General features: G+C 39.0%; 1 protein-coding gene and 1 non-coding gene across 4 annotated transcripts in view; one reads left to right on the forward strand and one right to left on the reverse strand.

Moving 5' to 3' along the window:
* Nucleotides 1–26,472, reverse strand: part of MYO9A (myosin IXA) — a 391,855-nt gene that overhangs the window by 280,074 nt on the left and 85,309 nt on the right. The window lies entirely within an intron of this gene.
* Nucleotides 2,327–2,459, forward strand: LOC111762486 (small nucleolar RNA SNORA31). The gene has a single exon (XR_002795589.1). It is a non-coding gene; the product is annotated as a small nucleolar RNA SNORA31 (small nucleolar RNA).

The raw sequence follows: 26,472 nt of genomic DNA on the forward strand, positions 1-26,472 counted from the left end.
AATCCTGTATCTCTTCAGGATATTTGATTTGTTCCTTTGGCTGGGCCATCTCTTTCTGTTTCCTAGTATGCCTTATAATTTTTTGCTGATGTCTAGGCACCTGAATCTGTTGGTGTTTATTGATGGTCAATTTCTCTCTCTTGCTTGTTTTTTGTTTTTTTTTTCACAGCTCTTCTTTGACATTTGGTTCAACTTATTCTAAGTATTTAAAATTATCCAGCTTAAGTTAGCCAAATCCGGCCAGGGACTCACTAATGAGAGTGTAGATTTTCTCCCAGTGGTTAGCATACAAAACAAACTGAACCATGTTTTGTCCATGCAATTTCTGGACCAGCCAGCAGATGATGCTCATCAACGCACCTTTCCACAGAAGTATACCTTCATTTTCCTGTGTTCTGGTCTGGCCAGAGTAGAGATTCAAAGAAGGCTCTGCTGGCTGAATTCACTGAAGAAAAGTCCCCCCACTCCCTTTTCCTTTTCCCTTGAAACAGCTGAGAGGGAGGAAGATGTCTGTTGCCCTCTCAGTCAGCTGCAGTGAGCCAGGGGTTTTACCCCAGGCTAATATCTTAGCCTTGGAGGAGGGGAGCCCTTCCTGGCCACCATGGGGGCTTGGTAACTCACAGTTGTTGTTTCAGGTTCTTCTTCTTTCTGTCCATTACCCTTCTGGGAGTTGTGTAGCACTGTCATAGTCTGCTAACCCCCAAAGCAGTTTTTGGCTCTTTCTCCATTGTTTTTATGAGAGTATTGAGCCCTGCCTGTTAGTTTGATGCCATCTTCCCACAATCCTTTACCAATCTGTTTCAATAACCCCTTCAAGTGACTGAGATGCAACCTAAAGTTTAAGAACCACTGATTTGCCCATTATGCACACCTTTAAATTTTGGGAAGCTATATTTTATGAAATATTAAGAATGAAATTATTCTTCAGTAGTGGTAGCAAATGTACAGATGCATGAGGATCACTAGAAGTATCCCTCATGAATACCTAGGAGCCACTGTACCTAAGTAAGGGGAAGAACCCAAGCTCTTATATACTTCATTAAGCTATCATAATCTATATAAACTACAATTTTTAAAAAGTAAAAAATTAAATTAAAAAAAAAACTTGAAAATTGGATATTTTTAAATAGCTGGAATGGTTTCTCCATTCTGTCCTTTACCTTTCCACCATCAGCAAGTTTTTTCAAGAAATTTACAAAAGCCACAAAGCACAGGCTGAACTATAGAAATATTGGCTGCATTTTTAAAAATTTCATATAAATAGAAAATGTTTTTATACTTTGAAAAAAAAAAGTTAAGACACAGATAAAAAATATGGCTGCAAGGGGAGCAGATGTGGCTCAAGCAGTTGGCCACCCTCCTCCCACATGGGAAGTCCCAGGTTCAGTTCCTGGTGTCTTCTAAAGAAGACAAACAACGACCTGACAATGAGCAGAAACAATGATCAGACAACAAGCAAAAATAAGCAGACAAGCAAAAGCGAAAATAGCACTGAGCAGATGTGGCTCAAGCAGTTGAGTGCCCGCCTCCCACATGGAATGTCCTAGGTTTGTTTCCTGGTGCCTCCTAAAGAAAAAACAATATAAAACAAGACAAACAAGAAAAAAATCACCAAGGAGCAAAAAAAAAAAAAAAGAAACAATGAGCAGACAACAAGCAATGTTGTTTGCATGAGTAAAAAGATAAGGGAGCTGTCTGTAGGTTGGGGGGGGGGAATATGGCTGCACTCCTATTCTCAAATATGTTCGCTTCTGAGGCTAACCAATGCTAAAATGACAGCAGCCAATCAGAAGCTTTCCCTGTTATTTAACCTACCCTTGACTGGAAAACAACTATATCATTTGTGTAAAGTCACCTGGGATCATTTTGAGAGGCAATAGATACTTCACCTAAGAGTTTAGATGTATGGCAAATAAGCATAACATATTCAATGTTATTAGCCATTAAGGATAATCAAATTAAAACCACAAGGAGATAGGACTACACAGTCATTTGTAGAACTAAAATAGAATAGAAAAATTAACAATGTCAAGTATTGCTGAGTATTGCAGAGCAACTAGAACATTTATAAATTGTTGGCAGGAATGCAAAATGGTTTACTCACTTTGGAAGACAATTACAGTCATATAAAGTTAAACATTCAAATATAATATGACACAGCCATGTCACTCCTGGATATTTATCCTAGCGAAATTAAAACTTATGTACACAAAACTATCTTTGCACAAATGTTAATATCAGCTTTAACAGCTAAAAGCTGAAAATAACCCAAAATGTCCTTAAAAAAAGTGAAGATATTAACAAGCTACAGGAGTAAAATTAAGAAATGCATCTCTGACAGAGCTGAAGCAGTTAATGTCTGCTGCTAAGGTTTCCACTATAGATGCAAGAAAATTAAGGTCCTTGCACTTTCTGTCTGTCTGGTTGTGGCAGCCAAAATTGAATGGGGGAATACAGGAAATTCTAAAAACATGGGGAAGGGAAAATAATCTTTGCAACCCAGAAACAAACTTAAAAATAGCGCACACACAAAAAAGTGACGTATGTAACAACCTGGATGAATGTAAAAGACATAATGCTAGGGAACCGAAAGGGCATACAACTGCAAGCAGAATTGCATCCATCATCCATACGGAATCTAAGTCCCCTCTCGATAAAGAGGTGGAATATTGTACATCACCATCCCAGGGTCCACAGGATGGAGGAATAAAATATGGATTAGAGTGGACTTACTGATATTCTACTATGGAATTTTGTGACTAGTAATGGAAGAAATTGTAGCATTGATGTGGAGAAAGTTGCTGAGGGCAGGGAGGGGAAAGAAAAGATGTGATGTGGAGGCATTTTTGGGACTTGGAGTTTTCGTAAATGATATTGCAGGGACAAATGCTGGACATTATATATCCTGCCATAACCACTGAATGGACTGGGGGAGAGTGTAAACTACATTGTAAGCTATTATCCATGTGGTACAGCACTGCTCCAAAATGTATTCACAATAAATGTGCTGCAATGATGAAAGAGGTTGTTGATGTGGGAGGAAAGGGGTGAGGGGAAGTGCGGGGTATATGGGAACCTCTTATATTTTTTTTAATGTAACATTAAAAAAAAAAGAGAGAGATCATAAGAAGAAAAAAAAGACAATGCTGAATGAGAGAAGCCAGTCTCAAAAGTTCAAAAGTTCAAGTACTGTGTAATCCCATTTATAAGTAAGATGGAGGGAAGAGTTAGTAATGGGGAACACACCAATTTTTGCCACCAGTTATGGGAATAGGTGAGGGTGAAGAGTGTGACAATTAAATGGATGGCATAAGGGACTTTTATGAGGTGATGGAACTATCCTGTGTCTAGATCAGGGGTTCTTAACAAGGAATCCATGAGCTTGCACTGAAGTTCAAAAAAGAAAAAAAGACATTATTCTTGAGATATGTTGGTGCGGTTGTGATATATTTATTAAATAATACCCAGTACAGTGTGGACTTAGTAAGGGGACCATGGTTTCCACCTGACTTGCAAATGGGTCCCTGAAACAAAAAAGATTAAGAACCCCTGATCTAGATTGTATTTAAATGGTTACTGCGTATATAAATGGTTACAGATATCAGTACCTTTTAAAATTCAAAGAATTTTACTTTCAGATTATATTATAAAATTGTTTTTAAGCCTGGTGGGAACATGACCAATGGTGTAGACAGATAAGGCTTGGATCTTACTAAAGCAACTGAGAGGGAGACAAGGGCTACCTTGGCAACCTCCTTTGGGGTACAACAGACCAAGGCACTATTTCACAACTAACAGGACATTCAGGGACAGAGAGGAGGAACCTGAAACAGCAAACTGTGAGTTATTGACCCTCCTGGCTGCAGGCAAGGGCTGCCCCGCCCCCATCCCTGAGATATCAGGTGGGGGTAAAACTGACAATGGTATTTGATTACAAGGAGAACAGACCTCTCCCTCCCTATCAACACCTCAAAATATATAGAGTCCGGGGGGGGGGGGGGGGGGGGGGTGGTATCTGGGTCATCTAGGGTGCTAGAAAGAAAAGGAAACCTGCAAAATATCTTGAGTTTCTCTCACCTGTGGCTGGAAGAGGTGCTTATACTCTGCCCTAAGGACAAACAGCCTAAGTGGAGCCTCCAGCTTCCTCCTCCAAAAGGAATATGGTGGAGCCCTCCCTGGTCCCTGGGAAGGGGAAGAGTCTGAGAGGGTGGAGGGTGGTCTCTTCGCGGTTATTGTGGTTAGCCAAGCCCCTCTTGGGTGTCCAAAGGGACCCTGACTCGACAGGGAGAGGGGAGAGGGATCTCCTCAGACAGCTGCCACATCTAGCAGCCTAGGTAAAGACAGAATTTACATCAGAAAGGAGGCAGAGATAATAGGGAGGGAATAGGGACTGACAGGTTTCTGAAAAGACTTGCTAACCTAAGAAGGCACTTTAGCTCAGTGAAAGAGCTTCAGCCTAGTGTACACAAGATTTCTTGTTCGATCTTGGCCCCTCTCTGAGAAGCAATACAAAGTTTTCAAGCATCTAGTGAAACTTTATGACATGGACTATATTGACATCCTCTTTCTATTAGCTTTCATTGGATCTCTTATTTAAAAAAAAAAAAAAATTTAAAGGGGTTCCTTTTTTACTATCCTTACTTTACTCACAAAAACCTGGCTTAAAACCTGCAGAGGACAAGCTGCAGGGTGATTGATTGCTGAATAGCAACAGCCTGAGAAGATCACTAGGGGTTCAAGAGAAAAGGCTGTTTTTCCGTGTTTATCTTGGCTTTTTGATCCTTTTACTGCCTTCTTCCTATTCTTTATTAAAAAAAAAAACCAAAAAACAAAAAAACCAGTAGCTGCTGTCTTGATTTCTTGTTGTATCCCCACTTGTTTTTGTTTGTCTGTTTTTTCTATCTTTCGTTTCCCAATTTTCTTTACCTATGCTATATCTTTTCACTCCTTCATCCTTGTATTTTCTGTTTTCAGTTGCTCTTTCATTCCATCTCTTTGGCCTTGGTCTTCAATTTTTCTTGCACTCATTTCTCACTCTCACTTTCTGTGTTTTACTTTTCTTTACTTTTTTTTTCTCTTTCCTTCTCTCCTACTTTTTCTTTTCCCCTCTTCTCATCATTCTGGACTTTTAATTCATTCTATATTTTTCTCCATTTTGGTTCATATCTCATTGTTTCTATTCCACTTTCCTCATCTTATTTTTCTGCACTTCTCACTCAGGTTAATTATTCAATTACCTATGTCTTGTACAGTCCCTCTCCTACCTTTTACTGTTATCACTATTATTACCACTTTTCTCTTCCTATCTCTTCCTATTTTGCTGGTTCTAACATTTTTTTCAAGGGAACATGGACAATGGAGAGGAAATAGGAGGAACAAAGTGTCAAAGTGAAACTTTACCATACTCAAAAACAACAACATAAAACCATAGAGCAGAGACAGAAGCCAATCAACTGAACTAACACACCAAGATAAACAGATGACTAGATACCAACAAAAAAAATATAAGCCATACTAAGAAACAAGAAAACATGGCCCAGTCCAATGAACAAACTAAAAACGAAGAGAAGATGCAGAACATAGAACAACTAATCAGAGCGGTCCAGACAAATATCATGAATCAAATTAATGAAGTGAAGAGAGAGATTAAGGATATTAAGAAGACACTGGGAGAACATACTGAAGAAATTGTAAACATACATAAAAGGATAATGGATATGATGGTGATGGGTGGCACAATCCAAGAAATCAAAAATACACTGGAAGCACGCAACAGCAGCTATGAACAGGTAGGGGGAAGAATTAGCAATGTGGAAGACAGTAAATCTGAAATCAAATAGATAAAAGACCAGATAGATAAAAAGATAGAAAAAATCCAGCAGGTACTCAGGGACTTGAATGACAACACAAAACGCAAAAAACATAAGCATTATAGGCATCCCAGAGGGAGAAGAGAAGGGAAAGGGGACAAAAGGAGTGTTGGAGGAAATAATGACTGAAAACTTCCCAACCCTATTGAAGGAGATGGATGTACATCTCCAAGAGGCACAGCATATCCCAAACAGTATAAATCCCAACAGGCCTACTCCAAGACATATATTTGTCAAATTGTCCAATGCTCAAGACAAAGAGAAAATACTGAAAACAGCAAGAGAAAAGAGAAACATCACATACAAGGAAAGCTCAATAAGATTAAGTGATGATTTCTCATCTGAAACAATGGAGACAAGAAGGCAGGGGTATGACATAGATAAAGTGCTAAAAGAAAAAAACATCCAGCCAAGAATTCCCTATCCATCAAAACTAGCATTCAAAAATGAGGGAGAGTTCAAAATATTCACAAACAGAATCTAAGAAAGTATGTTAATAAGAAACCTGAACTTCAAGAAATAGTAAAGGAAGTTCTGCAGGTTGAAAGAAAAAAACGAGAGAGAGAGATGGAGCAGAGTATAACAATTAAAAAGACAAAAAGTAATAGAAACAATATATGACATACATAAACCCAAAGAAAATATGGCTAATCTAAGTTAATTCCATGACAATAATAACAATGAATGTTAATAGACTAAAACTCAACAGTCAAGAGACATAGATTGGCAGAATGGATAAGGAAATATGACCTACCTATATGCTGTCTACAAGAAACCCAACTTAGATCCAGAGATTCAAGGAGGCTGAAAGTGAATGGCTGGAAAACAATTTTACCAGGAAACAACAAACAAAAATGGGCAGGAGTAGCTATACTAATACTGGACAAAATAGACTTTAAGTGAAAAACTATTTTAAGAGACAAATATGGACGATATATATTAGTAAAAGGGGTAATCTTTCAAAAAGAAAGAAAAATCATAAACATTTATGTACCTAATCAGGGCACCTCAAAATACATTGAGGCAAATATCTGAAAAAATAAGTGGAGAAAAAGATTCCTCTACAATTATATTGGGGGACTTTAATATACCATTATCACTATTAGAACATCTCAACAGAGAATCAATAAAGAAACAAAGACACTGAATAATACATTAGAGGAGTTGGACCTAATAGACATATTAGAACACTATAACAAAATACAGTGGGATATACATTCTTCTCAAGTGCACATGGATCATTCTCCAAAATAGGAAACAAGCTAGGTCACAGAACAACTCTCAATGAATTCAGAAAGAGTGAAATTATACAAATAATTTCTCTGACCACAATGGAATAAAACTGGAAATTAGTAAGGGCCAGAGAACCAGATTGGGCACAAAGATAGATATGGAAGTTAAACAACACAGTCTTAGATAAAACAGTAGGCCAGGGAGGAAAATGCAAAAGAAATCAGAAACTACCTTGAGAGTGCCGCGCCACGCAGGGGTGTCCCCCACGTAGGGGAGCCCCACGCGCAAGGAGTGCACCCGTGAGGAGAGCCGCCCAGTGCGAAGGAAAGTGCAGCCTGCCCAGGAATGGCGCCACCCACACTTCCCGTGCCGCTGATGACAACAGAAGCGGACAAAGAAACAAGACTCAGCGAAGGGACACAGAGAACAGATGACCAGGGGAGGGGGGAGGGGGGAATTAAATAAATAAATAAATCTTTAAAAAAAAAAAAAAAAGAAACTACCTTGAAACAAATGAAAATGACAACATAAAAACATATCAAAACCTATGGGATGCAGCAAAAGCAGTACTGAGAGGGAAATTCATAGCTATAAATGCATATATCAAAAAAGAGTGACTTAAATCACAGATGTAACTGTACACCTGAAGGAATTAGAAAAAGAACAAACTAACCCCAAAGAGAGTAGAAAGAAGGAAATAACAAAGATCAGAGCAGAACTAAATGAAATCAAAAGCAATAAAATAAATAAATACCAAAAGTTGGTTCTTCAAGAAGGTCAATAAAATTGACAACCCCCTAGCTAGGCTAACAAAGTAACAAAGAGAGAAAATGCATACACAAAATAAGAAATGAGGAAGGGGGTATCACCACTGATCCGACAGAAATAAACAGTATCATAAGAGGGTACTTTGAAAAATTATAATGCCAACAAGATGGATCACTTAGAAGAAATGGACAAATCCCTAGAAACACACAAGTAGCCTACATTAATGAAAGAAGAATTAATGAGCTCAACAGACCAATCACAAGTAGTGAGATAGAATCAGTCATCAAAAACTCCCAACTAAGAGCCCAGGACCAGACAGCTTCATAGGTGAATTCTACCAAACATTCCAGAAAGAACTAATACCAATCCTGCTTAAACTCTTCCAAAAAATAGAAGTGAAGGGAACAAAGCCTAATTCATTCTGTAATTCCAACCTCACCCTAATACCAAAGCCAATCAAAGCAAAGACAAGAAAGAAAAACTATAGACCAATCTCCTTCATGAACCTACATGCTAAAATCCTCAACAAAATACTTGCTAACCATATTGAACAACACACCAAACAATCATACACCATGACCAAGGGAACTTCATGCCTGGTATGCAAGGATGGTTAAATATAAGAAAATCAACCAATTTACACACTGCGTAAAGAGATTGAAAGAAAAAAATTATATAATCATTTCTATAGATGCAGAAAAAGCACGTGACAAAACACAGCACCGTTTCCTGATAAAAACACTATAAAAAATCAGGATGGATAGCAGAAAGAAACTGTGGGTATATATGAAAAGCCCACAGGAAACATCATATACAAGCTTTCCCTAAAAGCTTTCCCTCTAAAATCAGGAACTAGACAAGTATGCCCACTATCACCACTCCTATTTTTTTTTTTTATTGCATAAATGATTTACCGATATTTTTATTGATATGGTTTATATACCATAAAATCTAGCCATATAAGGTATACAACTTAGTAGTTTTTAGTATGTTTACAAAGGTATGCAACCATCATCACTATCTAATTCCAGAACATTTTCATTATCCCAAAAAGAAACCCCATACCTTTTAGCCATCTTCTTGCTGTCCCCACCCCGTGTACCCGCTCCCAGTCCCTGATGAACACTAATCTACTTTCTGTCTTTATGCACTTGCCTCTTCGGGACATTTCATATAAATGGAATCATACAGTATGTAACCTTTTGTGTATCAGTATTTCATTCATTCTTAGGGATGAATAATATTTCATTTTATGGTGTGATGGTTAGGCTATTGTGTCATCTTGGCCAGGTAATTGTGCCCAGTTGTTTGGCCAAGCAAGCACTGGGCTAACTGTAATACAAGGGCATTTATGAACTTTTTTTTTTTTTTTTAATTTTTTTATTTTTTATTGACTTTGTAATAATATTACATTAAAAATATATATGTGAGGTCCCATTCAACCCCACCCCCCCACCCCCCCTCTCCCCCCCCCCAACAACACTCGTTCCCATCATCATGACACATCCATTGGATTTGCTAAGTACATCTTTGGGCACCTCTGCACCTCATATACATTGGTTCACATCATGGCCCATACTCTCCTCTATTCCATCATGTAGGCCCTGTGAGGATTTACAATGTCCGGTGATTATCTCTGAAGCACCATCCAGGGCAGCTCCATGTCCCGAAGACGCCTCCACCTCTCATCTCTTCCTGCCTTTCCCCATACCCTTTGTCCATTATGTCCACTTTTCCCAATCCAATGCCACCTCTTCTATGTGGACACTGGATTACACCACTCCTATTTAACACTGTGTTAGAAGTACTTGCTTAAGCACTAAGGCAAGAAAAAGACATAAAAGGCATCCAAACTGGAAAAGAAGTAAAAACTTCAATATTTGCAGATGACATGATCCAATACATAGAAAGCCCTGAGAAATCTACAACAAAGCTTCTAGAGCTTATAAATGAATTCAGTAAAGTCACACGTTTTAAGATCAATGCACAAAATTCAGTAGCATTTCTGAATACCAATAATGAGCAATCTGAGGAGGAAATGAGGAGAAAAAAAAAAACATTTACAATAGCAACAAAAAGAATCAAATACCTAGAAATAAATTTAACTAAATATGTAAATTACTTATATTCAGAAAACTACACAAGACTTTAAAGGAAATCAAAGAAGACTTAAATAAATGGAAGAATATTCCTTGTTCATGGATAGGAAGACTAAACATCATTAAGATGTCTGTCCAGGAAGCAGACTTGGCTCAATGGATAGAGCATCTGCCTACCACATGGGATGTCCACGGTTCAAACCCAGGGCCTCCTTGACCCATGTGGAGCTGGCCCACGAGCAGTGCTAATGTGCGCAAGGAGTGCTGTACCAAGCAGGGGTGTCCCCCAAGTAGGGGAGCCCCATGCACAAGGAGTGCACCCTGTAATGAGAGTTGCCCAGTGTGAAAGAAAGTCCAGCCTGCCCAGGAGAGGTGCTGCACACACAGAGAGCTGACGTAGCAAGATGATGCAACAATAACAACAACAAAAAAGAGACACAGATTTCCAGTGCCGCTGATAAGGATACAAGTGGACACAGAAGAACACACAGCAAATGAACACAGAGAACAGACAACTGGGGTAGGGGGGTGGGAGAAATAAATAAAAATAAATCTTAAAAAAAAAAGATGTCTGTCCTTCCCAAAATGATGTACAGATTTAACGCAACTCCAATAGAAATGAACATGGCATTTTTTACTGAATTGGAAAAACTATGAAATTTATTTGGAAGGGCAAGAGGTCCTGAATAGCCAAAGACATGCTGAAAAAGAAATATGAAACTGGAAGAATCACACTACCTGACTTTAACACATACTACAAAAAAAAAAAAAAAATACTACTTTTTAAAAGCTACAGTGGTCAAAACTGCATGGTATTGGCACAAAGATAGACATACTGACCAATGGAACTGAATCGAGAGTTCTGATATAGATCTTCACATATGCCATCATCTGATATTCAACAAGGCCACCAAACCCACTCAACTGGGAGAGAATGGCATCTTCAACAAATGGTGCTTGGAGAACTGGATATCCATATCCAAAAGAATGAGAGAGGAACACCATCTCACATCTTACACAAAAATTAATTCAAGATGGATCAAAGATGTAAATATAAGAGCCAAGACCATAAAGACCTTGAAAGATAATTTAGGGAAACATCTACAGGACCTTGTAATAGGAAATGATTTCATGAACTTCGCACCCAAAGCACAAACAGTGAAAGAAAAAAATAGAAAAATGGGACCTCCTCAAATTTAAAAAATTTTGCACCTTAAAGGAGTTTGTCAAGAAAGTGGAAAGGCAGCCTACCCCACTGGGAGAAAATATTTGGTACCTATATGTAGCAGTTTGATATGGTTATAAATTCTAAAAATAGACACTGGATTATGTTTGTAATCTGATCTGTACCTGGGCATGATTAAGTTATGATTGGAGTGTTGAGTTCCTACCCCTAAGATAAAAGGCATGACAAAGGACAGAGCTCAGGGTTTTTAATGTTGGAGTTTTGATGTTGGTGTTTGATGCTGAAGCCTTAAACTGGAGCTCCAGGAAGTAAGCTCACAGAGGAAAGAGAAGCAAGACCCAGGGAGAGAGGAACCCTAAGCCCAGAAAGAAGCAAACCCTGGGAAGAAAGGAACCCTGAACCCAGAGAGAAGCAAGACCCTGGAAGGGAGGAACCCAGGAAGCCTGAACCCTTGCAGCCACTGGCAGCCATCTTGCTCCAACATGTGAAAATAGACTTTGGTGAGGGAAGTAACTTTTGCTTTATGGCCTGGTATCTGTAAGCTCCTACCCCAAATAAATACCCTTCATAAAACCAACCAACTACTGGTATTTTGAATCAGCACCCCTGTGGCTGACTAATACACCATATATATGATAGGAGTCTATTATCTATCATATATAAGGAAATCCTGTACCTCAAAAATAAAAAGACAGCCCAATTAAAAATTGGGAAAGTAATTTAAATAGACACTTCTCCAAAGAAGAAATACAAATGGCTAAAAAGCACATGAAAAGATGATCAACATCACTAGCTATTAGGGAAATGCAAATCAAAACTACAATGAGATACCATCTTACACCCATTAGACTGGCTGCTATTAAAAAAACAGAGGACTACAAGTGTTAGAGAGGATGCAGAGGAACAGGAACTCGCTGCTGATGGAAACGTAGAATGGTGCAGCCATTGTAGAGGACAGTTTGGTGATGCCTCAAAAAAAACTAACTATGGATCTGCCATATGATCCAACAATTCCACTGCTGGGTATATACCTACATGAATTGAAAGCAAGGACACGGACAGATATAAGCACACCAATGTTCATAGCAGCATTATTCACTATCGCCAAAAGCTGGAAACAACCCAAAGCCCACCAACTGATAAACACCAATAGATAAACAAAATGTGGTATATACATACAATGGAATATTACTCAGCTATAAGAAGGAATACAGTACTAAAACATGGGATAACATGGATGAACCTTGAGAACCTTTTGTTGAGTAAAGCAAGCCAGGCCTTAAAGGACAAATATTACATGACCTCAATGATATAAATTAAGCAGACTGAGCAGACTCACAGAGCTAGAATCTGGAAGATAGGTTTATAGGAAATAGAAAGAAGAAGAAGGTTGTGAGACAATGTCCACACGGGCAAAATCTATGACAAGGTGAAAGTGTGAAGTTGTGCAGTGAAGAACATGACAGGTATGGTGATAATATTGGGTTGGGTGGTACAGGTTTGACAGGGGGGTAGGGTAGGGAGGGTAGGTTGGATGGTCCATGGAACTGGGGGAACTCAGGGGAGAGAGAAGGTAGACACGAGATTGGCAGGTATGTGTTTGAAATTACAATGTTGGTAATGCTCGTTTGGCAATATGACAAGGAAAGGTTACTGGTTTAGGGTGTTGGATGGAGGGCATTCAGGCCAGGGTGCACCTGGGGCAGGCTTCTAGGGAATATGAGTCATCATTGTGGCATAGTGTGTTGCATCAGTGGGGAGAGACCCACATAATGAGCAGGAAGGTGTTGGACTACCATTCTAAGGAGGCCTGTTATGTTCCCAAACAGAATGATGGGAGTCACTTGAGAGCCTCAGCAGTGCCTAATAGGGGAGGACAAACAAGTTGTCAAGCCCTGACTGAAGATGCAAGTAATTATGAATTGTCCTTCAAGGAGTGAAGCCTGGTGGTCGCAGTGGGCCTGAAGGGGAGGGGGAGGGAGGAATAAAATAGATATAGAACAGGGGGTATTTTGGGGGTGATGGAAGTTTTCTGCATAATCTTGCAACAATGGATAGAGGACACCTTAATTATCAGATTTTATAAAAGAATATGGGCCAAAATGTAAACCATAATGTGAATCATTTACAATGGTTAGTAGCGATGTTTCAATATTTGAGCATCAGTTGTAACAAATGTACCGTCCACACATAAAATGTTATTGATGGGGTAAAGGGGGAAAGGGGGAGGATGTTGGGTGTATGGGAATCCCCTGTACGCTGTACATAACTCTACTGTGACCTAAAACTTCTTTGAAGAAAAAATGAAAAAAAAAAAAATTAAGACACTGGGGGAATAAATGAAAATGTTACTGTACATACAGGACAACAGTCTTACAGTGATGAAAGGCAAAATGTCAAAAAAAAGTTTTTTTCTTTAAATATTTTTCATTATATTTTAATATCCCAAATTTTTAAATATTATTTTATTTTAACTTTTTGTTAATTTTTTCTGTATTTTACTTCATATGTATAAAACTATTATTTCATTTTCTTATTAATTGTATTTCATTTTTCTTATTAACTGTATTTCATTTTCTTATTAATTGGCTATTTTATTGGCTTCATTTTTAAAGAGGTTTTAGATCACAGAAGGGTTACAACTATGGCAGAAAAGGATCATTGGTGTGGGGTGTCAGTGAGGGGGGATACATGGGAGGAAGTTCACCTGGGTATACATATAACCTATAATTATTTCTAGAGTTGGCAGGTGTACATCCAAGAGACTTAAATCTTTGAGCTGTCTATGTGCCAACTGAGCCCTGAATCTCACCAAGTTGTAACACCTACTCTCCAGGTCAATGGACTCATCCAGTATAACTAACAGGGAGGAGATAATGAACAGCAACATACCAAGGAACCAAAAGTGCCTATATCTGCAAGCAAGAGAGTCCCATCCATCAGATATATGGGATCAAAGCCCCCCTCAATTAATAGTGGAGTGGGCATCACCATCCCAGAGTCCTCAGGATTGAGAAACAAACTATGGACTAAAATAAACTTACTAGTGTTCTACTATAGACTAATTGTGATTCTAGCAATGGAAGAAACTGTTGTAGAGTCAGTGACCCAGGGATGTTCTGAGATTAGGGAGAGGGAAAAACAAATAGGGGGGCATTTTCAGGACTTGGGAATCATCCTGAATGAAATTACAATGACAGATACAGGCCATTATATATCTGGCCATAACCTAGAGTCAAATGGGAGAGAGTGTAAACTACAATGTAAACTTTAAATAATCCATGCTTAGCAGTAATGCTCCAAAAAGTGTTTATCAATTGTAATCAATGTACCACACTGATGAAAGATGTTGCTAATGTGGGAAAATGTTGGAGGTGTGGGGAGCAGGGCATATGGGAATCCCCTATATATTCTCTTTAACATTTATGTAATTGAAGTATCTTTTATTTTTTTAAGATTTATTTATTTATTTCTCTCCCTTTCCCCACCCACCCCGGTTGTCTGTTCTCTGTGTCTATTTGCTGCGTCGTCTTCTTTGTCCGCTTCTATTGTTGTCAGCGGCACGGGAATCTGTGTTTCTTTTTGTTGCGTTATCTTGTTGTGTCAGCTCTCCGTGTGGGCAGCACCATTCTTAGGCAGGTTGCACTTTCTTTCGTGCTGCACGGCTCTCCTTACAAGGTGCACTCCTTGCACGGGGGGCTCCCCTATGCGGGGGACACCCCTGCGTGGCACGGCACTCCTTGCGCGTATCAGCACTGCACATGGGCCAGCTCCACATGGGTCAAGGAGGCCCAGGGTTTGAACCACAGACCTCCCATGTGGTAGACGGATGCCCTAACCACTGGGCCAAGTCCACTTCCCTGAAGTATCTTTTAAAAAATAAAAAAAGTGAAAAAAATAATAAAGAAACAATGCTCTGGATTATTGAAAAATTGTTTTTAATACTTTTTTTAAAAAAGGAAGTAATTGAAAAATGAAAGCAAAAATAAAGAGTATTTCAGAGGGAAACGGACTTTGGCCCAGTGGTTAGGGCGTCCGTCTACCATATGGGAGGTCCGCAGTTCAAACCCCGGGCCTCCTTGACCCGTGTGGAGCTGGCCATGTGCAGCGCTGATGCGCGCAAGGAGTGCCGTGCCACGCAGGGGTGTCCCCCGCGTAAGGGAGCCCCACGCGCAAGGAGTGCGCCCATGAGGAAAGCCGCCCAGCGTGAAAAGAAAGAGCAGCCTGCCCAGGAATGGCGCCGCCCACACTTCCCGAGCCGCTGACGACAACAGAAGCGGACAAAGAAACAAGACGCAGCAAATAGACACCAAGAACAGACAACCAGGGGAGGGGGGGTAATTAAATAAATAAATAAATCTTTTAAAAAAAAAAAAAAAAAGAGTATTTCAGATATACAAAGCTGAAACTTTTAATTGCAGGCAGACCCACACTAAAAGTAAAAAGGAAGTCCTTTAGGCGAAAGGAAAATGATTTCGTATTGAAATACGGACATTCGTAAAAAATGAAAAACACTCAAAATGGTGACCTCATGATAAATAAATAACTTTTTTCTTATTTATTCTCTTTAAAAGATTACTGCAGGGAAACAGATGTGGCTCAGGCGACTGGACTCCTACCTACCACATGGAAGGTTGCTGGTTCAGATCCCAGTGCCTCCTAAAGAAGACAGTGAGCTGGCGCTACTGGCAGGCACAACAAGCTGACACAACAAGAGACACAAGAAGGAAAGAACATACTGGGACATACACAACAAAGCAGGGAGCAGAGGTTCCCTGTGCCTCCTAAAGAAGATAGCAAGTTGATGTGATGGCCAGGCACGGTGAGCCGATGCAACAAGATGATGCAACAAGAGACATGGGAAGGAAAAACAGAATGAAAGACATAACAAAGCAGGGAGCAGAGGTGGCTCAAGCCTCCCTCCTACATTGGAGGTCTCATATCCGGCTCCCAGTGCCTCCTAAAGAAAGAAGGATGAACAGACCCAGCAAGTGAAAAACAGAAAGGGGGTGGGGAGAAATAAATAAATGTTAAAAAAAAAAAAAAGATAACTATATATGAGATCAGCAAAAAATTGTGAAAACCTCCAAAAGTCTTCTACATTTTAAAAAAATGGGAATACTATGAAAAATAGTCAAATTCCTGTGGGAGAGTGTGAACTATAATGTAAACTATGGTCCAGGCGGTATGGCAGTGCTCCAGGGTATATGAATCAAATGCAATGAATGTGCCTCACTGATGAAAGGGGATGTTGATGTGGGAGAGTAGGGGGCTGGAGAGTGGGGTATATGGGAAGCTCTTATGCTTTTTAATATAACGTTTTGTGCGATCAATTTATCTTTTAAAAAACAGACAATAAAAATTGTCAAATTCAACTTTTTATGAACACCAGAAATTAGCCAAAAACTCACCAACAATCCCTCACAGGGGAATGTTTATTCAAGGAAAATGGTGGAATCTTGGTTTAAAAAAAAAAGCAGGCATCATATTGTGGCCTTTTGACTTGCTCTTTTACCATCCCATTCTCCCCAACTCCAAGCTGGAAAGTAAACTAATATCCCAAAATGACAGTATAAACCAGCAGGCTATCAAACAGGACTAGAGCTGTCATATCAAGAGTGGAGTTTTTCCAAAGTCTTGTCCCAGAGAATCATCATAATCTACCCTAGGTTATACACATGCTCAGCAAATTCCTGAGAACACTGGTTGACCTGGAGGTTCTATGTAAGCAATAAGTAAATGCTAAGGCAGATTTCTCAACTGCCAGGCTTAGTGTTAATAGGTGTTCTGAGTATAGCAAGGAAATGTATAAAATGACAGCTTCCTACTGAACTGAGAATTATACATTACACCAATGAATGACTTGGACAAGTGCAGCACGGTGGGTAATTGAGCATTTATGAGGGGATTTATGTATCCTTGGTGGTGGAAGGAGAGATGGCATTTTCCCAGCTTGATCATCCACACTCACTGCAAAACAGTAGTGGTCTTTTAGAGTACATGTCTATGTGAAAATGGGGAAAGCAGATGAGGGGACACAACTTCTACAGAATGCTTTGATTACGATCAAAGGAGCTGATGTTCGTACTGTTTACTCAAGGAGGGAAAGATCAGACAAATACAGTTTTACTGACTTTAAATAAGATTTATTGATTCTCAGGCAATTGTTTCCAGAAGCATGTCTTGTGACTAGCTAAATCTAGCTTGCAGTTTAATTTAAGTAAAGGGCAGTAAGAGTTGGGAGATGTTAAGGTCTCTATGCCACAAAAGGGTACCCAAACATACACACAGAATCCCACAGCAAAGCCTAGAAGACTTACTGCATTCACGTATTTTTTTAATCTCCCCAATCATTAGCTGACCTACAAACTAAACAAGCAGAAAATCTGTTGGTAACACTCAACAAAGAATACAGACTTTTAAGAATTAATTCAGATCAAAAAGGAAAAAGAAAATGTAAAAAATACTATATACCAACTAAACATAGCAGACATCATATAACACAACACTTATCGGCATACTACACGTTCTTCTAAAATCCACATGGAACATTTTCTAAGACAGATCATATATGAAGCCATAAAACAAGTCTCAATAAATTGAAAAGGACTGAAATCATAGAAAGTATGATTTATTTACAATGTAGAGAAATTAATAATCAAACAGAAGTAAATTTCCAAAATTTACAAATATGTGTAAATTAAACAAAACACTGCTTAATAACCTATGGGTCAAATAAAAAATCATAAGGGAAATTAGAATATAGTTAGATATGAATGAAAACAAAAACACAAGATACCAAAACTTACAGGATACAACTAAAGCAGTGCTTAGAGGGAAGTTTATGGCTAGAAATACCTATATTCAGGAGGAAGAAAGATATCAAATAAATAAACTTCCACCTTATGAACTAGAAAAAGAAAAAAGAAATTCAAAAGCAAGGAGAAAAAAAAGAAATAATAGAACACAGAAAGATGAAATGGCAACAAAATTGGCAAACCCTTAGAAGAACACAGAGAAAAAAGACTCAAATTACAAAATGCTGACATTTGAAAAAGGACATCAGTACTAAAAATTCAGAAATAAAAGGATTATGAAGAAATATGATGAACCACTTTGTGTCAAAAAATTAGATAACCCATATGAAATGGACAAATTCCTAGAAAGATGCAAATCACCAAAATAGATCCAAGTGAAAATAGAATTTCTGAAGGCTGCATGACATGTTACAATGCCATCATTTTGATGTGCTTGTATATTGTTTTTTAGAATTTTTTAAGTAAGCTTATGCAATGATACTCAGCATCATTAGTCATCAGAGAAATGTAAATTAAAGTCACAAGGAGATGTGTGTTTATATATGTATACACACACGTGATGGAATATTATTCAACCACAAAAAGAAATGAAGTACTAATACATGTCACAATGTGGGTGAGCCCTGCAAATATGCTAAGTAAAATAAACAAGACACTAAAGGTCATACATATTGTGTGGATCCACAGGTAAGAATATCACAAATAGGTAAATCCTTAGAGGTAGAATGCAGACTGGTGGTTGTCACAGAATTGGGAATAACAAGAGTTTCATTTCAGGTGATAAAAATGTTTTGAACTACATAGAGGAGATGATTGCACAACATTGTAAATGCACTGAATGCCAATGAATTGTTCGCTTTAAAACTATTAATATGTCATGTGACTCTCAACATAATTTAAAAGAAAAGCAGAAGGCATATCTATTCTTTTGGAACTTGCAACAAAACAAAAAGGGAAGCTGTGCTTTGGGGATGTGGTAGAACTGGTAGGCAGTAGAGGTACAGAGGCTAGAAAGGTCATTTTTAAAACTCCAGAGATGCAAGATGAGAAGGTTGGTCCAAAGAGACACTGGAGCAGATGCTAAGAGGCCAAAAATTGCCAAGAGAAATGAGAGAGTAGCTGTTCCCTGGCACTGCTTCTGCAGTTGCCACTCTTCCTGAGGCCTTGTGATTCCATTTTCTCAGGTTTTAATAATAAATATTTTTGTTTTATAAATCTCCATTCTTGTGGTAACTTGACTGAGTCTCTGTTTCTTACCAAAATAATTAAGTAACCCAGTCTGCATATAATATAGTTGGAGCCCTGCTCCGTAACATAAAAAAACTGAAAATGGATCAAAGGCATAAATTGAAGAGCTTTAAAAGTATAAAACTTTTACAAGAAATCAAAGGTATAAATATTTATGACATAAGATTTTGCAAATGGTTCCTAAAATGACATCAAAATATAAGCAATCAAAGATATAAAAAATAAATTGGAATTAATAAAAAATTAAAAACCAACAGAATTGTGTTTGATTATTCTAACTTGCTTATTGGCTACCTGAAAGAGTGACACAAAGCATTTGCTTTTATTTCACCCAACTCAGAACACACTTAGGGCAGAAAAGCAACTACACAGAAGGCACTCCCCCAAAAAACATTGTAAGATAAATGAACAACCTCCTGCCACGTGGGGGGAAAGATTACAGTTGGAAAACAAAAGATATACTTAAAGCCTGGGAGGAAACGATGAAAAGAATGAGTCTATGAGAAATTAGGGTATTCAAAAGCACCCACCTATATTGAGAAATTTAGAAAGCCACACACCATACGTATGACAGAATGTATGCTCACAAAAGACTCAAAGCTGTAGCTGCTCTCTAGGTTCAGCACTCGAAGGAAGTGAATCTGAGGCAGAGTTGTTAACAGCATGGGTAAGTGATAAAGGGCCAAAATAAAGAACCAGAAAACAGAAGATGGGGAGAATTTTTCCGTTTCCATTCTTTTCTTTCTTTATTGGGGGAGAGGGTGAGAGGAGAGAGATTCTGACATTCAAGAAAATCTTGGTCAAAAAACTATCTGGGGAAGTGGATGTGGCTAAACCAGCTGGGCACCCACCTACGACATGGGAGGGTCCTGGGTTCAGATCCCAGTGCCTCCTAAAAGAGAAGACAAGCTAGATGCCACCCCCACCACAACAAGCAGATGGCACAAGCCAGTCGATGCCACAGCCCATGGGAAACAGATATGGCTCAGGCCTTTGGGCACGTGCCCTCATGTGGGAGGTCCGGGTGCCTCCTGGAGAAGGTGAGCAGACAGACTAGGGAACCATCTCTGGGGAGGAGGGGGATAGAGGAATAAATAAAGTAAATAAATCAATCTTTTAAAAAAAGCTATCTGAACACAAACGGGAAAAAAGAAACCTCAAAATCAACAGATAAGAAAAAAATACAGACTTCACAAAGGGTTTAGAAAACTTACAAATAATTATAGCCAGCAACAAACAACAAAAACTCAGAAGAGGGGGACAAATCTGATTTCTAGATTTTCTACATTATAATACTAAAAATCCGGAGCTTTCAACAAAAATTTATGATACAGGCAAAGAAACAAGAAAGTATGGTCCATACATAGAAGAAATCAATAGAAACTGTCCCAGAAGAGACATGGGCATTGGACATGAGACAATGGATAGGAAACGAAAAGGGAATCAAAATGGGATCCTACACACACACACACACACACACACAAAAAATCAATTAAACAGAAAAGAAGAAATGTGGTAGTTTGGAGCAACATAATCAAGAAAAACATGTTCTTAGACTTGGTCCATTCCTGTGGGTGCGAACTTTTGTAACTGGTATCTCGTGATGAGGTTACTTCAGTTAAGGTGGGGCCCAGCTTAATGCCATTGGGTCTTAATCCTATTATTCAAAGTTCATAGGGAAGGTCACAGAGAAGGGCAGGGAGCTACCAGAAGAAGAACATCAACTGAACCCAGAAGAGAAAGGAGAAGCCAGGAGAGGCTGCCATGTGCATTGACACGTGACAAAAAGTTAAGGACCGAGGATTGCCACATGGCAATCCCAGAACACCATAGTCTTGCGGGAGAAAGCACTGCCTTGATGATGCCTTGATTTTGCACTTCTAGCCACAAAACCATAAGCCAATAAATTACCATTGTTTAAGGACCACTGAATGGTATTTGCTTTAGAAGCCAGAAAACTAAAATAGCAGTAATGGAGAAAATAAGGAACACAGAAGGTATAAACGTAGCCCCTCCTCCCCAAAAAATGCAAAATGGCAGAAACAAATGTATATTCTCCAATCAAAAGGCAGAGATTGGCAGAATGCAAGAAAAAAATACAATCCAACTATATGCAATCTACAAAAGACTCACTTTAAATACAAGAAATAGATTGAAAGTGAAAGGGCAGAAAGATATTCCATGCAAATAGCAACCAAGAGAGTTGAGAAAGCTACCCCAACAGTAGTTGAAGTACTCTTTAAGTCAAACATGGTTACAAGAGACAAAGAAGGTCAGTATATATTGGCAAAAGGGTCAATTCATCAAGTAACTATTACAAACAGATAAGCACCAAACAAAAGAATCGAAAATATATAAAGCAAACACTGACATAATAGACTGGCCTACAATAAAAGTTGGAGACTTCAATATCCCACTTTCAATAAGGGACAGAAGTTAAATATAGAAATAAAAGATGTGAACAACACTACAGACCAATGAAGAATAACAGACCAATATAGAACATTCTAACAACAGCAGAATACACAGGCTTCTCAAGTTTACCTGGAACATTCTTCAGGCTAGACCATACATTAGGCAACAAAACATACCTCAATAAACATAAAAAGAATTAAATAACACAACGTACTTTCTCTCACCACAGGATAAAGCTAGAAATCAATATCAGAACAAAAAATGGAAAATTCACAAATATTTCAAATTAAACAATACACTTTTAAACAACCAATGGGTCAAAGAAGAAATCACAAGGAAAATTAGAAAATACTTAGAGATGAATAAAAACAAAAACACAACATGTCAAACATTATAGGATGCAGCAAAGGCAATGCTTAGACTGATAGGAGTAAACACCTACTTTTTACTTCTTAAAAAAGAAGAGCCCACCTCGATCAAGGTGGGAGAAGCTTCAGAGGTCTCTACCCCCACAACCAGTAAAAACCTGCAAAAACATCCTTTCCACAGCTCCAGAAAACAATTAAAAGAATTACAGTGACAGGGCAAATGCCAAATGAAGGAAAGTGCCACTTGAAAGTTATAGGATCTCCTAATACCATAGCTGACTCCCTCTTCCCACTCCCTCGACAGCTTGGCATGGAGCAGGAAGTACTCCCAGTGCAGATCCCTGGTCTTGGGGCCAGAAGAAGCAAAGTAATCCACATGCACATACTGGGAGCACGTATTTTGGGCACAATCTGTCAGTGTTCTGGGGAACTAAACAAAGAACTCTTTGCAAACTGTCCATATGAAAACGTGTCCTGCTCATAGAGTGAGGCTAACAGAACTCTCCAACAGGACTGTGGGAAACCAGTCAGATGGCTACCTGGGACAAGTGACTGCTAGCTGTAGGACTTCATAGGGAAGAAGGGACGTTCATATGCATGTAAACAAGGAAGCTCCTATGCCCATGCCCAAGAAAGTCCCATGGGCAGAAGAGACCTACTTTGGCCTGAAGCTATTTTCTAAACTTATAGATAAGTTCAGAAGGAGAGTACTTCCACAGGTGAAATTATAAAGAATGAGAAAGGTGTTTCTTTTTTTCTTTCTTTTTACTGTTTTTATAACTCCTGGTATTCAAGGAAAGTTCTAAGGCTAGCTTGATGCAAGTAAATACCAGACGCCTCACAATCTAAATCCAAGTGATAACACATTAAAATAGCAAAATGTCCACATATCAAAAAAAAGATAATAAAACATACAAAGAAACAGGAAGGAATGGTCCAGGAAAAAATGACATTAAAGCATTAGAAACTGGGAAGCGGACTTGGCCCAGTGGATAGGGCATCTGTCTACCACATGGGAGGTCTGCAGTTGAAACCCCGGGCCTCCTTGACACGTGTGGAGCTGACCCATGCGCAGTGCTCATGCGTGCAAGGAGTGCTGTGCCACGCAGGGGTGTCCCCCGCGTAGGGGAGCCCCACGCAGAAGGAGTGTGCCCCATAAGGAGAGCCGCCTAGCGCGAAAGAAAGTGCAGGCTGCCCAAGAATAGCGCCGCACACATGGAGAGATGATGCAGCAAGATGACACAACAAAAGAAACACAGATTCCTGAGTCGCTAACAACAGAAGTGGACAAAGAAGAACACGCAGCAAATGGACACAGAGAACAGACAACTGGGGGGGGGGGAAGGAGAGAGAAATAAATAAAAATAAAATCTTTGAAAATAAATAAATAAAGCATTAGAAACTGTCATTGAGAAGAATGAGAACTGGGACATTTCAAACAAAGACTTTTAAGGAAAAAAAGGTCCCAGAAATGTTCAAAGAGTTAAAGGAAAATATAGAGAACTAAAGGAAATCAGGAAATCACAGATGAACACAAAGAATGTATCAATAAATGGAAATTATGAAAAGTAACCAAACACTGCTGAAGATCAAAGTAACAGAAATTAAAAATTCCCCAGAGGCAGTCAACAACAGATTGCAGCTGGCAAAAGAAAGAACCAGTAAACTTTAAGACGCAACAATTGAAATCATCCAGTTTGAGAAGCAGAAAGAAGAAAAGCAAACAAGAGCCCAAGGACCATATGGGACACCATCAAGCATACCAACACATGCACTGTACAAAAGCCAAAAGGAGAAGAAAGGGACAAAAAAAATTCAAAGAAATAATTGCTGAAAACATCATAAATTTAAGAAAAAAACATGAACATACACATCAGAGAAGCTCAACAAACTCTAAACAGGAATCCGAACCCACACCACACCATGTTATAATTAAAATGCCAGATGTCAAAGAAAGAATTGTGAAGGACACAATAGAAATAAATCATTTCATATACACGAGGGCCTAAATGAAACTGCCAATTCTAAATCAGAAAACACAAAAGCAAGAAAGCATTGGGAAAACACATTTAAAATTACTAAGAGCAAAAAAACTACTAACCAAGAGTTCTACAAACGGAAACATTGTTTAAAAAAAGGAGTAGGATGGAGCAGATATGGCTCAAGCAGTTGAGCTCTTGCCTCCTACATGGGAGGTCCTGTGTTTGGTTCCAGTGCCTCCTGAAAAAATAAACACAAACAACCAAAACAAACAATAAAACTGACTCAGAAAAGCCAATGTGGCTCAGGGGTTGAGCACTGCCTCCAACATACGAGGTCCCAGGTTCAATCCCCAACTCCCAGTACCTCAAAAAAATAAAAGGAGGGGTGGGTATTAAGACATTCTCAAATTAACAAAAGGGACTAAGGAAAGAAGGTGACGAAGTGTTAAAAGAGTGGATATGGATATCTGGGAGGAAGGGGGTATATTAGAGGTTTTCTCATTTCCTAGGCTGTTCCAAGAAAATATCATGAAATGGTTCAGCGTAATGTGAATTGCATATGGTAAGAATCCGGAAAAATGTCCAAATCAAGGCATCATCAAGGTAATACCTTCTTCCCAAAGACAATCTATTAACAATTCTTAGTTCCTCTGCCATATGGCAAGAAGCATGTCATCAGCAGCTGGTCTCTCCTTTCTCTTCCAGGTTTCACTGATTCCAGATTCTCGCTTGCATATACTCTCTCTTTCTCTTCACTCTGTTTATAAAGGACTCCTGTAACAGTATTAAAACCCATCCTAGGGAAGCGGACTTGGCCCAAAGGATAGGGAGTCCGCCTACCACATGGGAGGTCCGCAGTTCAAACCCCAAGCCTCCTTGACCTGTGTGGAGCTGGCCCATGTGCAGTGCTGATGCGCGCAAGGAGTGCCATGCCATGCAGGGGTCTCCCCTGTGTAGGGGAGCCCCACGCACAAGGAGTGCATCCCGTAAGGAGAGCTGCCCAGAGCAAAAGAAAGTGCAGCCTGCCTAAGAATGGCACCGCACACATAGAGAGCTGACGCAGCGAGATGATGCGGCAAGGGGAGACACAGATTCCCGGTGCCATTGATAAGGATAGAAGCGGTCACAGAGGAACGCACAGCGGATGGACACAGAGAGCAGACAACAGGGAAGGAGGGGAGGGGAGAGAAATAAATAAATAATAAATTTTTTTAAAAAGCAATGATAACTCTAGGATTTTTGGATGTACAATATACAAAGGTATATATGGGAACAACAACAAAAAATAAAGTGAGGGGCCAATGGGCATAGGAAAAGGATATATGCCTGTTATTGGGTCAAGTTGATAACAAACCGAATATGACAGTTAAATGTTTAGGATGCTAAATTTTAAACCCATGGTAGCCACAAAGAAAATATATAAAAAATATACTCAGATAGAAAAGATAAATCACTCAATATGGTATAACACAAAAAATTAAATATATACAGAAGTAGGCATTAATGAAAGAATTGGAAGGCAAAAAGATTATAAGACTTACAAAGGTAAAATAACAAAATGGCAGGAGACAGTACTGCATTATCAGTAGTGACTCTAAATATAAATGTATTATTAAACATTCTAGCAAAAAAGCAGAGATAGGTAAAATGGATGAAAATGCTCCAACTACATACTATCTTCAAGAGTCTCAATGTAATTTCAAAGACAGAATTAGGTTGAAAGGATGGAAAACATATATATGCATGCAAGTAGTAATAAAAAGAGAACTAGTGTAACTACAATAACATCAGATAAAATAGACTAAGTCAAAATCATTAACGAGGGACTAAGATACTCATTACATAATAATAAAGGAGTAAATTCAACAGGAAGCTGTGGCAATTATAAATAAATATGCATTTAGTATGAGAGGCCCAAAATATATTTAGCAAATACAACAGATTTGAAGGGAGAAACTTACTGATTCATATTATTAGTAGGAGATTTTAATACATCACGTTCAATAATGGAAATAACATTGTGGCAGTCTGAAATTATTTTATGAATCCCAAAAACAGGAAGATTATGCTTGTGGGCTTGTCAACTCCTGTGGGTGTGAGACCTTTTTTCACTGTACCACCTCACTAAGGCATGACTCTGGTTGAGTCTCTACCCTCTAGTACAGTCCAATAGATAACAGACATGCAGGAAAATGAAACTGCCATGTTTGATTCTGCCATGTGAGAGAGAGGACTGCAGGAAACAGAAGGCTTCAGGAGGCTGGGGCCATGGACCAGCTCAAAAATAAAGGGTGAGCCCCAAGGGGAAGGCTGAAACATCAGCAGAGATCAGAGGCCATCTACCTTCAACACATGGCAACACGCCAGGATCAAAAGTAGCTGATTTTGGTGAGAAAGTATGACTTACGGTGCCCTATTTGGACTTTTCACAGCCTTGGAAATATAAGCTTTAAGCCCTGAAAAATCCCCTGTAAAAGCCAAGACA

The sequence above is a fragment of the Dasypus novemcinctus genome, chromosome 3 (genome assembly GCF_030445035.2).
Source record: "Dasypus novemcinctus isolate mDasNov1 chromosome 3, mDasNov1.1.hap2, whole genome shotgun sequence".
NCBI lineage: Eukaryota > Metazoa > Chordata > Mammalia > Cingulata > Dasypodidae > Dasypus > Dasypus novemcinctus.